The following is a 16,701-nucleotide window of genomic DNA, read 5'->3' as shown; positions in this document are numbered from 1 at the left end:
GGGGGGGGAGGGGTGGCCTTCCCTCCTCTGCTCCCTGAGAAGGAGTGAGGACGTCAGGCTTCTACTCATGCCGAGTCTTAGTTCCTGGGTCCTCTCTGGTCTGCGAACTGCAGGATGAAGATGTCTGCTCCTTGTCGGTTCTTGCTGGTGTTGAGTAGAATTCGCTCACCTGCTGCGTCTAGCTCCTTTGTCTGGACTCTCTGTGGCTCAGGTATGGCGGCTGCACTCGCCCACCACCGCTACAACTGCTGCCACCGCGGCGGCTGCTGGCAAGGGCTCAGAAGTGTTTCCTTGCCTGGGTTTCCTTCTCTGGCCAAACTCTCTGTCCTGTGATGACTCACTTGGTGTAATTCTCTGACTTAGGACTGTTCACTGGAAATCTAAAGCTGCTTTCTATGTGAGAGCTTACTTAGACTCCAGTTTCTCCTCCGCCATCTTCCCGGACTCTCCCCTGTGTCTCGTTTTTTTTTTTTTCTCTTCCCCCCTCTCCCCTCCACATCTTGTTTCCTCATCACCCTATCTTGAACCACAGTGCTGGGAGAGCCGGCCCAGGCATTGGGTTGTGATGACAGGCAACATGGGTGACTAGGGAATGGCCACAAACCTGCTGCTCTGAGCTTCTCCCCGCCCCCGCCCCCCTTTCTGGGCCAATGTGATTGTAATGTATTTGTTCCCTTGGATAACTGCACCTTGAGTCCCCTTTTTCTTCAGGATGCCAAACCTGCACTATCTGTGCAAATGATGTATCTTGTGCATTTTAACTTTTTTTCCTTATTATAAATATTCTGGTTTTGTATTTTTATGTATCTTAATCTTAAGGCCCTCGTTCCTGCACTGTGTTCTCAGGTACATGAGCAATCTCAGGGATAAGTGTTCAGCAGCTCCAGGTCTGCACAGCAGGAAGACTTTGTTGTTGTTTTTATCACCATGGAGAGCAACCATTTGGAGTGCATAGGCTATTGAACTACCTCATTTTTGCCAATTAGAGCTGGCTTTTCTGCCATAGGGTCCTCTTGAAACCCCCTTCACCCTTGGAAATGTTTTATGGGAGACTAGGTTTTTATTGGGTTGCCCCATGGCTTGTTCTCCTTCTGCTGGAAGAATGGAAATTAGTCTAAACAGGAAATAGTGGTGCAGACAAGGTAGAAGAGGCCCAAAGAGGAAGCCAAGGTTAGTAATGATTGTCTAATCCTATGGCTCTGGGACTTGTTTTCTTTCCATATACCACATCTATCCTTTACTAGGTTAGCCTGGGATTACTGTGCACGTAACTGTATATGCATTTTTTTTTTTGTCTAAGGAATGGGAATTGATATGGTTGGATTTTAAGACCACAGATTTGTGTCCACCTTGTACTAGCCACACAGGGATGGATCTATAAAAAGCAAGGACCAAAATCCTCAGTCTTGGCTTCCAGGGAAACCCATAAGTGAAGGCCTCTCTCTGGAGCCTGTGTCCTGCTCTGCTGCATAATGGTTCATAGTGTTGTGTTAGCTAAAGGAGAAAAAGGGGGTTTTGTTTACATGCTGTGGGATCACTGCAAACCTACCTCACTGTGTTGAAACGGGACAAATGCAATAGAATGCATTGGGTGATGTGTGTCTGATCCTAGTTTCTTGTCTCCCCACAAATGCTGCCCCCCTCTAGTTAATTGTATTTGTCTAGGCTCTGTAGGACTTTACTGAGTTTCTGAGTTAGTCATTTGCTAGGTGGCCTAGTTTGTGTAAATAATAATGGGTGGGTCTTTTCTCCATGTTCTTTTTGGGATTTTATTGTTTACAAACTTCTTTTAGAATTGAGAAAAATAGCCAAAGCATCTTTGACAGAAGGTTCTGCACTAGACAAAAGGATCTGAAGCTAAGTTGGGGGACCTTCTAAAGTGAGGGTCCTGAACCAGTTTTTGTTCCCTCACTTCCCCTATTTCCCATTTTTAGACTAGATCTTCATTGCTTAAAAAAAGTCCCTATCCCCTACCTTTTTCTCTCTTAAAAGAAAACCTACATGCCCATACACAGATGATTCTTGGAATGTCTCTTCAACTTTTATGTGACTTATGCAAAGATTCTGAAGATGCTAGGGCTCCAACCTTCCCCCCCCACACACACCTTGTTCCCAACCCGAGTTCATGTTTTTTAAATGTAATTCTCATCAAATATGACATTTGTGACCAAACCTGCTTGTTCTGTAATACTAGAGAAAATCAATTGGGGCTTTCCATGTAGAAAGTGGGGTCAGGAGACCAGGAAAGGGAATATGAATGTATGTTCAAGTCACTCAGAAACTTGTACACAGGTGCAAGAAAAGTTATGTCAAAGTGGCCACAAGATTGTTTAATAGGAGACGGACGAATATAATGCCATGTTAACTGCTAGAAACCAAAGCTTTGTGAGAAATCTTGAATTTATGGGGAGGGAGGGTGGGAAAGTGCATACCTGTCTGTCCTTTCTCTAATCCCTGCAGACTAAAGCTCCCTTGGGCTTTGATGATACAAGTCCTGGGGTGTTTCATTTCATGATTGATTTGTGCTGTACCCGAGTACTTCCTTTTCCCTTTTCTAATCATTTTTTTTTGTAACACACGCTGACTCTTCCCTTACCTTTCTTTTCCTGGGAAAATACAATGAATAAATAAATAAATACTTATTGGTACTCAAAAAAAAGAGTAACAAAATTCATCAAATGTGTTTTAAAAATGAGGGAAAGCATAAGAAATAATAATAGAAGAGGTAGATTTTATCAACGTACATTGTATATATGTAAATATTAGCATGAAACTCCTCTGTTCAATTAATATATATTACTATATAATAATAAGAGAGATAAACAGGTGAGAAAGAGAGAAAAGAGAGAAGATGAAGGGACTAAAGCTTTCTTTCTCTCTCTCTCTCTCTCTCTCTCTCTCACACACACACACACACACACACACACACATCTGAGGATACAGTAAAAAGGCATCCATCAACAAGAACTTTTCCATGATGGTACCTTGACTTTGAACACAGTCTCTAGAACTGTGAGGAGTACAGTTAGAATGGCTATAATCAAGAACTCTAATAACAACAGATGCTGGAGGGGATGTGACCAAAAGGGAACCTTACTGCATTGTTGGTGGGAGTGTAAACTTGTTCAACCACTTTGGAAAGCAGTATGTGGAGGTTCCTCAAATATACCTTGAACTCAAAAAATGAAATCCCCCACCAACAAATCTTCAAAGAAACAACTTCCCGATAAATAAGTGGGCTAAAGATTTAAAGAGAAACCTCTCTGAAGAGGAAAGAAGGATGGCCAATAGACACATGAAGAAATGCTCAACCTCCCTAGCCATAAAAGAAATGCAAATCAAAACAAAATTGAGATACCACCTCACCCCAGTTAGAATGGCTAAAATCAAGAACTCCAATAACAACAAATGCTGGAAGGGATGTGGACAGAAGGGAACCTTACTGCATTGTTGGTGGGAGTGTAAACTTGTTCAACCACTTTGGAAAACAGTATGGAGGTTCCTTAAAAGACTCCACATAGAGCTCTTCTGTGACCCAGCAATCCCACTTTTGGGCATTTACCCAAATGATCACAAACAAGACCATACTAAAGCTACTAGCACAACTATGTTTATTGCAGCATTATTTACCATAGTTAAGATCTGGAACCAACCCAGATGCCCCTCAGTAGATGAATAGATCAAGAATATCTATCTATCTATCTATCTATCTATCTATCTATCTAATGGAATTCTATGCCTCCATCAGAAAGAATGACATTGCCCCATTTGTTAGGAAATGGAAAGATTTGGAAAAAATTATATTAAGTGAAGTAAGCCAGGCCCAAAGAAACATAGGTCTCATGGTATCCCTTATTTGTAATAACTAGTAAATGTCTAGGACAAGTAAAAAAGGTCAAAAGCTATGTACATATGACCAGATAAGATGATGTTAAGCGAAATGAACCTCAAGATAAGGACACAACTTGTTTTTTTCTTTCTTGCTATTGTTTCTAACGTGTTTATAATGTACCATGTGATTTTTTCTTTGTATGTTCCTCTCTCATGGTATAACCCCTGTTTACACTGTATTTGATGTTGGTGCCCTGCATCTTGTATATACACTTCTCTAATTTGGGGAAGGGAAGGGAAAAAACAAAATGTTTAAATTGGGATAGAAGTTGACCCATTGTAACAATGAGATGTACAAGACACTATGTTGAAAAACAAACTTTACAATTTAGGTGGTGGGTTGGGGGTAGTGTAGTTGTGGAGGTGGGAGGGAAGGGATGGTAGGGGAAAAACAAAGGAGGTAACAATGTGCAATAGAAAATGTACAGTTACCCTGCTCATGTAACTGTAACCCCTCTGTCCAGTATTTTTACAATAAAAGTATTAAAAAATAACTGTGAGGAGTACACTTTTGTTGCCTGTGCCTTATGTCTGGGGCATTCTGTTACAGCAGTTCATGGGGAAAGAGACATAGTATGGCCTCTTTTCCTTCCATAATTCTTTGCTTTTTGTTACTCTTTGAAGAAAAACAATTCCTGGGAACATTTTTTGCTTAGGTGCAACTATTTATGTCAGTGATTACTTATGCTGCACTGGAAAATGAGCTATGCTCTCTTTATTATTCTTGTTGTGGTTAATAATCTCAGTTTTAACCTAGACAAACACTTAAACTTTGAAGAAACTATGTGAGTAGTGTTCTGGGTTATCTCATCTTCAATATCCTTTTCTTTGGTTGTGAGAGCCTGGTCTATTTGTAGGGTTGTGTTAGATATCACTTCCTTGGACTTCAAGTATTTCTGCAGGACCTCGTCAGCCTTAGAGTCCAGAGAATAAGACGTTCGCAGGAGGGAATGTTTCCTTTAGTGAAGCCTAAGAGAAGCTTAGCTTCTCTTCTCCCCATAATTCTCTGCCACAAGAATGGACAACTTCTTTCAACTGTCCAGTAATATTAACCTACTATGTATAATCTATTATAGGAGGTTAATCCTCAGAAACAAACAAAGAGATTGTTCATTTTGAGTCAGGTCTCTAAGTCTGGAGTTATTGGTGTCATAGTCCTATATGTATTTAATATACTAGAGTATGAAGTCTTCATAGAAAAAGCAAATTGGAGAAATGGGGAAGGGAGAAGGAAGTATGGTAGTAAAAGTATCAGACAGAGAAGGAAAAGATGGTGTTATTTGAATGTTTGGAGCTGGCTCTTTTTAAAAGCCAGTTTTATAGCTACATTTACTACATTCACTAAATACTACTACATTCACCTAAATGACTATCTGTGGATTACATCATTGAAATGTCAAATATTCAGTTGTAATAATATTCTAGCATAATGTTTAATCTCAAAATTTAATTATAATTCAACTTTAATTGAGCATATTCTTTTTTGATATATATATTACAGCAGGAGTCCTATAACCCTTTAGCCAATAGGAGAGAATGCTGTGTGAATAGGAAGCCAAACTCTCTGCAGCTGCATTGCGGCTGTGGGCACATTGGTTTCAAAGTGCTCAGCACTTTCCCAGAACACACAAGTGAGAATCTTGCTTACTTGGATCCCCTTCCTTGGTTCTTTAAGGTACTTTTCTATCAACATTTCTATCTTTTCAACGAAGTTTGTAAGCTCTTGGCCTAGAAAAAAGTCCTCATTTCAGATCTTCTACAAGACAGAAAAGATCTTGAAGTAATTCCCTGCACTGATCTGATGAAGCATCCATATTGTGTTTATAAAATTCATCCCACCTTTTTTCTAGTTGAGGCTTCAATTTTAAAAAAAGGAGTAAGGGGGCTGGGAAGGTGGCTCAGTGGCAGAGCGCTTGCCTTGCATGCATGAGGCCCTGGGTTCGATTCCTCAGCACCACATAAGCAAAGAAAAAAGCTGGAAGTGGCGCTGTGGCTCAAGTGGTAGAACGCTAGCCTTGAGCTGAAGAGCTGAGGGACAGAGCCCAGGCCCAGAGTTCAGGCCCCACGACCGGACCCCCACCCCCCAAAAAAAACAACTAAAAAAAGGAGTAAGGTTATGACCATGTAAAATGTTAGTAAGACTTCAGAACTTTTAGAAATGTCTGAAAAAAATGTAATGTACCCCAGAAATCTAAACATAAATAAGAAGAACTATGTTCATCTTTTTTTTTTTTCCTGTTCAGCAGTATTAGGGCTTTCTCTAAGCCACTTGAGCCACCATTGCTACCCTTTCAACCTTAGATTATTTTTCATTTCAGGTCTCCCATATTTTTCCCTGAGTAGTTTAGGACCATAATTCTCCTATCCATGATTTACATATAGCTTAGAATTTAGTCATGTTTTAACATGGCTGGCTTGTTGAAATGGTGCCTGTTAATTTCTTTTTTCTTTTTCTTTACCCTGCTCCCCCTCCCCCAGCTGACCTTAAACTTTAATCTTTCTGACACCTAAGGAGTACTGATATGGGGTATCATTTTTTTTTTCTTAGAAGTCCCTTTGTTGTAGAGCTGATGCTCAGAGCAGAGATTTTAAAATGTATGTTAAACATATATAGTTAAATTTTGCTTTTCAAAATCGGTGATTGGACTAAATGGGGTAAATGGAGTCAAGGATAAGCCCATTGAAGAGAATTGAGAATACAAATTTCATTTCTTTTGTTTAGTATGATAACAAGTCAGTCTGATAACAGTGGGTATGTAAGTTGATTGTGAGCATTGATGATCAGTCATCATTTATATTTGTTTAATTTAAAGAGTATCTATTAGAAAATTGCCTTAGTGACTTACAAAAGTAATTCACAAAATTAGCTTACAAATGATTAGCATTTTGATCACAAAAGGTCCTTTTAAGAATTGCTTTCTTCAAAATAAATGCTAGTACTGTTCCATCTTCTGTAACACTAAGCCATATAAATTTGAGACAAAATTACCACCAATTCCTTTTGAAATGGATGGTCCATATCCTAGCCTCTCTTTTACAGGTCTTGTTCAGGTCCAGCAGCTCCTGTAGGGTGTCTGTGGGGAGCTGCACATTCTGGTTCATTTGCTGGTCATAGTGAGCTACTATGGGATTTTGCATTGCAGCTGAGTTTACTATACGGGCCAAAGCAAGGACTGTATTCTCAATGCAGGGCAGCATGGACATAGCTCTGCACCAGGCTCACTAGACCTGAAATAGAAAGAAAAAATGTTTACTTCTGTCAGACTGAAAAACATTCTTCATTCTTTGATATTCAGAGCATGTCTGTGACCATATTTACTTCCCTCATCAATAGCTTTAAACATCCTCTAAAAGCCTGGGACAAAGGCAGACTATTAGGTTTCTTAAATTATTTTATTTTAATTTTATTGTCAAGATGATGTACAGAGGGTTTACAGTTACACAATTAAGGTAGTGAGTACATTTGTTTTGGTGTGTTGGAGGGCTTGAACTCTGGGCCTGGGTGCTGTCTCTCCGCTCTTCAGCTAAGGGTAGCTCTCTACCACTTAAGCCACAGTACCACTTCCAGCTTTTTCTGCTTATGTGGTGCTGAGGAATGGAACCCAAGGCCTCATGCTTGCAAGGCAAGCACTCTACTACTGAGTAAACTTCCCAGCCCACATTTCTTGTCTAACTTGTTACCCCCTCTCCCATTTTTCTTCCTCTTTCCCTCCCTCCCAATCCCCCACCCCCAAGTTGTACAGATCATTTTCAACATAGTCTTATGAGTATCGCTGTTGTGTAGATTCCCATTTTGTCCTTTGTCTCACCATTTTGTTGTTCCCCTTCTCTTCCTTAGTTCAGATAAATGTATATGTAATACCCTGGGTACCAAAATCAAATAGAGTGACAATGAATTTTATATGTACTTACAGAAGATCATTCCATTCTGTACTTGCCATAAAATGTCTGTATATTCTTATCTATTATTTGAATTTATAATTAATTGCAAACATCTCATTCAACTTTCTATGCTTCTATAGTCTCTAAATTTTTATTGTATTATCTAGTAGTTTTCAGTTTATATTTTACTTTGTTTTTGTTTTTGTTGGTTGTTGGTCTTGAACTCTAGGCCTGAACAGTGTCTCTGAGCCCTTTAGTTCAAGGGAAGTGCTTTACCACTTAAGCCACAGTACCATTTCCATATTTTTTCTGGTGGTTAATTGGAAATAAGAGTCTCACAGACTTTCCTGCCTGGGCTGGCTTTGAACCATGATCCTCAGATCTCTTCCTGAGTAACGAGGATTACAGGTATGAGCCACCAGCACCTGGCTTTATATAACTTTTTCTTCAAACAATCTGTTCTTGCAGTTGTATATTAAGTTTTTTTCTTTCTTCTTTCTTTCACTTGAACTCTGGGCCTGGGAGTGGTCCCTCAGCTCTTTAGCTCAACTCTCATACTCTACCACTTGAGCCACAACGCTACTTCCAGTTTTCTGAAGTAGTGGTTTATTGGAGATTAGAGTCTCATGGACTGTCCTGCCTGGGCTGGCTTTGCACCATGATCCTCAGATCTCAGCCTCCTGAGTAACTAAGATTATAGGTGTGAGCCACTCATGCCTGGTAAGTTTTCTAAATTATTAATTTCTGCTTCTATCTTTGTGTGTTCTATGCTTTTATCAGAAAGAAGGACACTGCCCCATTTGTAAGGAAATGGAAGGACTTGGAAAAAATCATATTAAGTGAAGTAAGCCAGACCCAAAGAAACATACATTCCATGGTCTCCCTTATTTGTAATTAGTATACATCTATTGTAATCTAAGCAGATGAGCAGAAGAGCTCATCCAAGATGACCATATAAGATGATGCTTAGTGAAATGAACTCTAAGACATGGGTACGAGAGGTTTTTTCTTTGTTGTTGTTCTCAATATACTACGTGATTTCTTTTTTCTTTTGTGTTTGTCCCCCACTATGGGGTTTATCCCCTGTTGTCACTGTATTTGATTTTGGTACCATGGGAATTGTATATATGCTTATCTGAACTAAGGAAGGGAAGGGGAACAACAAAATGGTGAGACAAAGGACAAAGTGGTAACCTATGCAACAGTGATACTCACAAGATAATATGTTAGTAATGGGCTTGGGGGGGGGAGGAAAGTGGGAGAAGATGAAGGAAGGGGTAATACGTTAGACAAGAAATGTAATCACTACCTGACTTATGTAACTGTAACCCCTCTGTACATCACCTTGACAATAAAGTATTTTTAAAGTAGCACACACAAAGATAGAAACTATCAGGTTTTAAGTCAGACATAATGAAACAGAGAGACACTCAGGTAAAGATCTACATATGGCATAATTTATTGAATCTAATTTATACTCAAGCACCCCAAGCATAAGATCTTCCCTTTTTACATCTGTTTTAGTCCATTGTACCATGCCATATTAATCTTTATCAATATTTGTAAAACAAGTAAGATATTTTAACCAAAGGCAATTTTTGCTTTGGTTTATTCATGATTAGTATTGCCCAAAGAACAATGAGATGACCTTGATGACTCCTGGAAGAGTTTTAATTTTTGACTAGTTGAAGATCTATAAACAGAATTCTGTTACCTGATTCACAAAATCAGAATCTAGCTCATTATCATGCAGGTTCTCCAAGTTTTTAAGTTTCTTCCATTCAGTGGGTGGATAGAAGATAAAGCATTTCTTCCTTGGAAAGAACTTTGGGATACAGAGTCGGGGAAAGTTGAATTTTTCAGCTTCCTCATTAGTACCTGGAGAAATATGTTTAAAAATGAGTAGAAGTAGCTAGTAGGGCATTTTAAAAATTTTTTCAGGGTGCCACTTAAAATGTGCCATTTAAAAATGTGCCATTAAAATGTCTTCAAATAAGGATTCCTTTCAACACTTATGGTTGGCTATGTATAGTTTCATAAAACCTAAGTAGAGAGATGGAGACAATCTACTAGGGAAAAGGGAAGCAAAAGAAGATTGTTACTTAATGTAGTTAAAATTGAGTAGATGAACATATAATAATCAAGAATTGCTTCTTAGGAATAGAATAGATCATAAAAATAGAAAAGAGTGTAAGTACACACACAAGAACATGATTTTTCTTTATTTTGTTTCTGTTTTCCAGTCAGCAGTCCCTTTACCTTGCTTTAGCTTCAGGAAATTCTCCAAGTACTCATCTGCTGTGATGGATTGTCCATTTACTGCTAGCTTCAGAGTCATATCTCACAAACTCCACACAAAGTCTGGAAAGAAGCTCACGAACTCAGCTGAGTCTTCCACCTTATTCTCACCAATTGAAGACTGCTGAATAGCTAATTAAAGAAAATGAGGATAAATGTATATACAAGGCACAGGGTATCAAAATAAAAAACAGTAACCACAAGGGATAAACCAAAAGAAAAAAAACTTAAAGAAAAAAATAACTTCACAGTACATTAAAAACAAAAACAAAGAAATAACAATAAAATTATCTTAACACAACAAATCAAAGAAAGGTTGGACAAATGGGATTGCATAAAGTTGCAGAGCTTCTGCAGGGCAAATGACATAGCTAGCAAGATCAATAGAAAGCCCAGGGATTGGGAGAAGATTTTTACTAGCCATACAACGGACAAGGGTCTCATATCTAAAATATACTTGGAACTCAAAAAATTCAACCCCCCAACAACAAATCCTCAAAGAAACAACTGCCCAATAAATAAGTGGGCGAAAGACTTAAAGAGAAACTTCCCTGAAGAAGAAAGAAGGATGGCCAATAGACACATGAAGAAATGTTCAACTTCCCTAGCCATAAAAGAAATGCAAATCAAAACAACATTGAGATATCACCTCACTCCAGTTAGAACGGCAAAAATCAAGAACTCTAACAACAACAGATGCTGGAAGGGATGTGGACAGAAAGGAACCTTACTTCATTGTTGGTGGGAATGTAAACTTGTTCAACCACTTTGGAAAGCAGTATGGAGGTTCCTCAAAAGACTTCACATAGAACTCCCCTATGACCCAGGAATCCCACTTTTGGGCATTTACCCAAATGCTTACAAACAAGACCACACTAAAGCTACCAGCACAACTATGTTTATTGCAGCATTATTTACCATAGCTAAGATCTGGAACCAACCCAGATGTCCCTCAGTAGATGAATGGATCAAGAAAATGTGGTATATATACACAATGGAATTCTATGCCTCCATCAGAAAGAATGACATTGCCCCATTTGTTAGGAAATGGAAAAACTTGGAAAAAATTATATTAAGTGAAGTAAGCCAGGCACAAAGTAACATAGGTCCCATGGTTTCCCTTATTTGCAATATCTAGTATATGTATGAGTCAAGCAGAAAAGATCAGATAATGTGATGTCAGGAAAATGAACCCTTAGATATGTATTTTAATGTTTTTTTCTTTCATGCATGCGTTTCTAACGCATTTATAAGATTATCTCTTTGTTGCTTTGTATGTCCCTCCCCCACAGTATAACCCCTGCTTTCACTATATTTGATGTCAGTATAACTTGTGGAGGAGATGGGGAAAAACCAGTTGTTTAAGGATACAGGTGGACCTGTTGCAACAATGAGAAGTACAAGTTGTCATGTCCAAAATGAGCTTTACAACGTCGGTGCAGGGGGGGTGGGTAGGGGGGGAAGGAGAAGGATTGGGATTGGGGGGGAGGGGGGAGGCTGGGAAGGGATGTGAAGGGTAAACAAAGGAGGAGGCTGCAATGCTTGGTAAGAAATGTATGCATTATCCTGCCCATGTAATTGTAACCCCTCTGTACAGTATGTTCACAAGTAAAATTAAATTAAAAAACCAATAAAATTATCTTGTTTGCATATTTTAGAGTTCATTTTGATTAGCAGCATTTTATATAGTTATATGTACATAGCTATTGAGTATCATATATGGTTATATGTACATAGCTATTGAGCATCATTTTATATGGTTATATGTACAAAGCTATTGAGCATCATTTTATATGGTTATATGTACATAGCTATTGAGCTATTGTGTTCCTCTGCTAGGACTATCCTAGCAATAGACTAATTGTTAAAAATGAAGGAACCATGGAGCCTGTTTCTTTGGGTCTGGCCTACTTCTATTTCCTTGATTTTGGTATCCTGTGTCTTGTATATATGTTTATCTGATTTGGGGAAGGAAGGGGAATAACAAAATGGCAAGACAAAGGATGAAGGGTGAATCAGTGCAACAGCAATATTGATAAGACACTATGTTGGAAGTAAACATTACAACTTGGTGGGGAAGGATGGAGGGAGGGAGGGAAAGTGGGAGAAAACAAGGGGGAGTATAACAATGTTCAACAAGAATGTATTCATTATGTAACTGTAACCCCTCTGACATCACCATTACAATAAAATAAAGTAAAATACTTTTTCTTTAAAAAAGAGAAAATGAGCAGCTGGGAAGGTGGCTCAGTGGTAGAGTGTTTGTCTTGCATGCAAGAGGCCCTAAATTTGATTCCTCAGTACCACTTAAGCAGAAAAAGGTGGAAGTGACATTGTGGCTCAAGTGGTAGAGTGCTAGCCTTGAGCTAAAGAGCTGAGGGATAGCGCCCAGGCCCAGAGTTCAGGCCCAGGACTGGGGTGGGGGGAGGAGGAAGGGAGAGAGAGAGAGAGAGAGAGAGAGAGAGAGAGAGAGAGAGTAATAGTTGGATATTGGTGATTTGCTCACCGGCTTGTAATCCTAGTTGCTCAGGTGGCTGAGATCTAAGGATCATGGCTCAAAGCCAGCCCAGGGAAGAAAAGTCTGGGAGACTCTCATCTCCAGTTAACCACAGAAGGCCTGAAGTGGAGCTATGACTCAAGTGATAAGATTGCTAGCCTTGAGCACAAAATCTTAGGACAGTGTTCAGGCTCTAAGTTCAGTCCTAGTATTGGTGTGTGTGCATGCTCTCTCTCTCTCTCTCTCTCTCTCTCTCTCTCTCTTTCTCTCTTTCTCTCTCTCTCACACACACACACAAGAAAATGAGGAAAAATATTTTGATTCCATATATTTGGTTTTACCTAAGTGTAAATCATTTAGTAGGCACTTAATTGTTCCCTCTGCGTTAGTTACTTTTATATTTTTAGGTTTTCTCTTTTTTGGGCTGAGATCTAGAGTCATGGTTTGTTCATCCAGGTCTCTCTTCTGACTTTGTGCTACTCTGGACCACAAAAAGGATACTGAAGTTGGTCTTTGGCCTGCTGGTTGATGGTTCCCATGCTGTTGTACATGAAGGTGATGCTCAGAAGTATGGCCAGGACAAAAATCCAGCAGTGATTCTGATTGTCACCCTGGAAATCAGATCAGTTTGAGACCAGGATTAGGCTTAGTTCATTCTTATGCCTTTCTCCAGGTCACCAATGTTAAAACTAGGCTCATCTACCTCAGGTTTTTCTACATTAATTAGAAAAGCCTATGTTATCTTTAGAATCTACAGAATGGACTCAAATGCAATAAAAATATTGTTGATACAGTATTTTTACAGGCATTTAATATATTTTGATTCTTAATTTTAATTTACACTGTTTGTCATGATGCTTTCTTACAATTATTGACAAATGATAACAAAATAACCATGAAGGTTGGTAGTTATTCTATGGCCTTAAATACCATTAAGATTTAAACAAATTTTTCATTTTTATGGCAACTTTAAATTACATATTACATATAGTATTGTTCTTGCTCTTTAAAGTGGTAGAGTGCTAGCCTTGAGCTGAAGAGCTCAGGGACAGCACACAGGCCCAGAGTTCAAGCCCCATGACTGACCAAAAAGAACAACAACTTTTTGACAGTCCTTGGATAGAACACAGGACCTTGTACATCTGAGGCAAGTGCTCTACCACTGAAGAGCATCTCTGCCTATTGTACCTGTTTGGTTGAGCAGTTATTATGTACCTGAAATTAATTTAACTTATCAATTATACAAAACACTTGGGAAGCAAATATAAAACTCTTTTATTCATTTGACAGATGGAAAAGCTGAGTTCAAAGAAATTTCAGTAACATACTTAATATCACAATAGCAACAGTTAAACTATGATACACTGACACAAGGATTTTTGTCTTATTAATCTCCTTAACCCTGGTTGCTAAATTTAGTCTCCTACTAAGTAAGCTAAAATGCAAATTGCAAGCACCTAAAGCAAAAGGGGCTTAATCTAAAATTGAATCCTCCATCCTTACTTTCTCAACATCTCTCAGGCCCTTGGTGTCAAGCAGAAGTAGGGTTGTTTTAGCTTCCTGGGATGAGTCACACACCACATCCAGATTCCTTTTGTGTGAGACTGGACCGTGGAACATAGAGAACACAAAGAGGAGATATTCAAAGTGGAGTTTTAGCAGCAGTTAAACTTGATAACTTTTGTGTCTGGAAAGTAGATACAGATAACTAGTGCATGAAAAGACACTTTTATGTCTAGGAAGACTTCATTATCTTAAATATTAGTATACCTTAAAATGATAGAGAGATCAATGCAAGCTCTACCAACATTCCAATGGTGGCTTATGTTAATAGGAGTAAAACTAATTCCACCCAAATTTGTATTTGAAGTTCCAAGAAGTTATAAAATAGTCAAAGAGTCTCAAAAAGAAAGAACAAAGTTCTGTATATTATACTTTCTGACTTCTGAAACATATTTTTAAATTGTGGTAATCAAACCAGTGTGATACTGGTATAATGGATTGACATACAAACCAGTGGTCCTAATTGGAGAACTAAAATATAAACTGTCACTTATGTGACCTAATGATATTTATAATGGTACCAAGATCATTTATGATAAAAGGATCATCTCTTCAACAAAAGACTAGATATGCATGGAGAAAGAAAAGATTCATCTACAGCCAGGGCAGGAAAGGCTGCAAGACTCTGATCTCCAATAAGCTACCCAGAAAGGGCCAGAAGTGGCACTGTGGCTCAAGTTGTAGAATATTAGCCTTAAGCTAAAGAAGCTCAGGGACATTGCCCATGCTCTGAGTTCAAGCCCTAGAATGGGTACCTCGGGCAAAAAGAAGGAAGTTTTCATCTAATTCATCTAGAATTCCATTGTGTATATATACCACATTTTCTTGATCCATTCATCTACTGAAGGGCATCTGGGTTGGTTCTATCTCTTTGCAGATGACATGATCTTGTATTTAAAGAATCCCATGGACTCCACTCCTAAATTACTGGAGATGATTTGAAACTTGGGCAAAGTAGCAGGGTATAAAATTAACACTTAAAAATCAATGGCTTTTCTGTATGCCAATAATAAGAAAAGCATGGCTGAAACCAGGAAAGCAACTCCTTTTGTAATAGCCTCACAAAAAATAAAATACCTGGGAATTAACTTCCCTAACGAAGTGAAGGACCTTTTTTTTTCTGTGGTTGGTCGTGGGACTTGAACTCTGGGCTTGGGCGCTGTCCTTGTGCTCTTCAGCTCAAGGTGAGCACTCTACCGCTTGAGCCACAGCGCCACTTCCAGTTTTCTAGTGGTTTATTGGAGATAAGAGTCTCATGGACTTTGCTTCCCCAGGCTGGCTTTGAACCGCGATCCTCAGATCTCAGCCTCCTGAGTGGCTAGGATTACAGGCGTGAGCCATCGACACCTGGCTGTGAAGGACCTTTATGATGAAAACTTTAAAAACCTGTAAAAGGAAATCAAAGCATGCTTCTAGATTGGAAGGGTCAACATTGTGAAAATGGCAATACTTCCCAAGGCTATCTACAAATTCAATGTGATATCTATCAATATTCCAACCTCATTCTTCAAGGAAATAGAAGAAGCAATCTAAAAATTCATATGGAACAATAAAAGACCCCAAATAGCCATAACGATCCTTAACAGAAAGAACAGTGTAGGAGGAATATCAATACTAAATTTCAAACTCTACAACAAAACCATAGTAATCAAAACAGCTTGATACTAGCACAAGAACAGACCTCAGGACCAGTGGAATAGAATTGAAAACCCAGAAATGAACCTATAGACCTATAGCCACCTAATCTTCCATAAGGGAGCTAAAAAAACAGCCTTTTCAGGAAATGGTGCTGGCAAAATTGGTTAATCACCTGTAGAAAACTAAAGCTAGATCCTTATATATCACCCTGCACCAGAATCAACTCCAAATGGATCAAAGACCTCAGAGTCAAAGTAGATACTCTGAAAACATTACAGGAATTCTTTTTCATGTCTCTCTGACCCAGTCATTGTAGATTTCATACTTTTAGGTATTTATCCATTTTTAAATATTGCCTGATAGGTAGCATAAATTATTTGTAGTATTCTGTTATGTCTTGTGTCTTCAGTGGTATCATAACTTTATCAATTTCAAATATTTATTTTTTCTTAGTAAATCTGAACTTGAGTGTATCAATTCTGTCAAGCTTTCAACAATTCCTACCACTAGATACATTGCTTTTGTTTGTTTGTTTGCCAGTCCTGGGGCTTGAACTCAGGGACTGGACACTGTGCCTGAGCTTCTTTGGCTCAAGTCTAGCACTCTTATCACTTAAGCCACAGTGCCACTTGTGGCTTTTTCTGTGTATGTGGTACTCAGGAGTTGAAACCCAGGCTTCATGCATGGTAGACAACCATGCTAAGCCACCTTCCCAGCTTGATACATTGATTTTTTAATTGTTCATTGTCTTTATTTTTATCTCTGCCTTAATCTCGATGTTTTACTCTTTCCTACCAATTTTGGATTTTTTAAAATTTAATTTAATTTTATTTGTGAACATATTGTACAGAGGGATTACAATTGCATGGGCAGGATAATGTGTACATTTCTTACCAAGCATTGCAGCCTCCTCCTTTGTTTACCCTTCACAT

At 38.7% G+C, this 16,701-nt stretch overlaps 2 pseudogenes; both read right to left on the bottom strand.

Annotated features, from left to right (window-relative positions):
* The window catches only part of LOC105991870, a 21,938-nt pseudogene extending 14,843 nt beyond the window's left edge, over positions 1-7,095 (bottom strand).
* A 2,296-nt stretch (positions 7,096-9,391) lies between these two features.
* Positions 9,392-16,701, bottom strand: part of LOC105991869 — a 21,001-nt pseudogene continuing 13,691 nt past the window's right edge.

The sequence above is a fragment of the Dipodomys ordii genome, unplaced genomic scaffold (genome assembly GCF_000151885.1).
Source record: "Dipodomys ordii isolate 6190 unplaced genomic scaffold, Dord_2.0 Scaffold78, whole genome shotgun sequence".
In the NCBI taxonomy this organism is placed as follows: domain Eukaryota; kingdom Metazoa; phylum Chordata; class Mammalia; order Rodentia; family Heteromyidae; genus Dipodomys; species Dipodomys ordii.
This window is presented reverse-complemented; position numbering and strand designations above follow the sequence as displayed.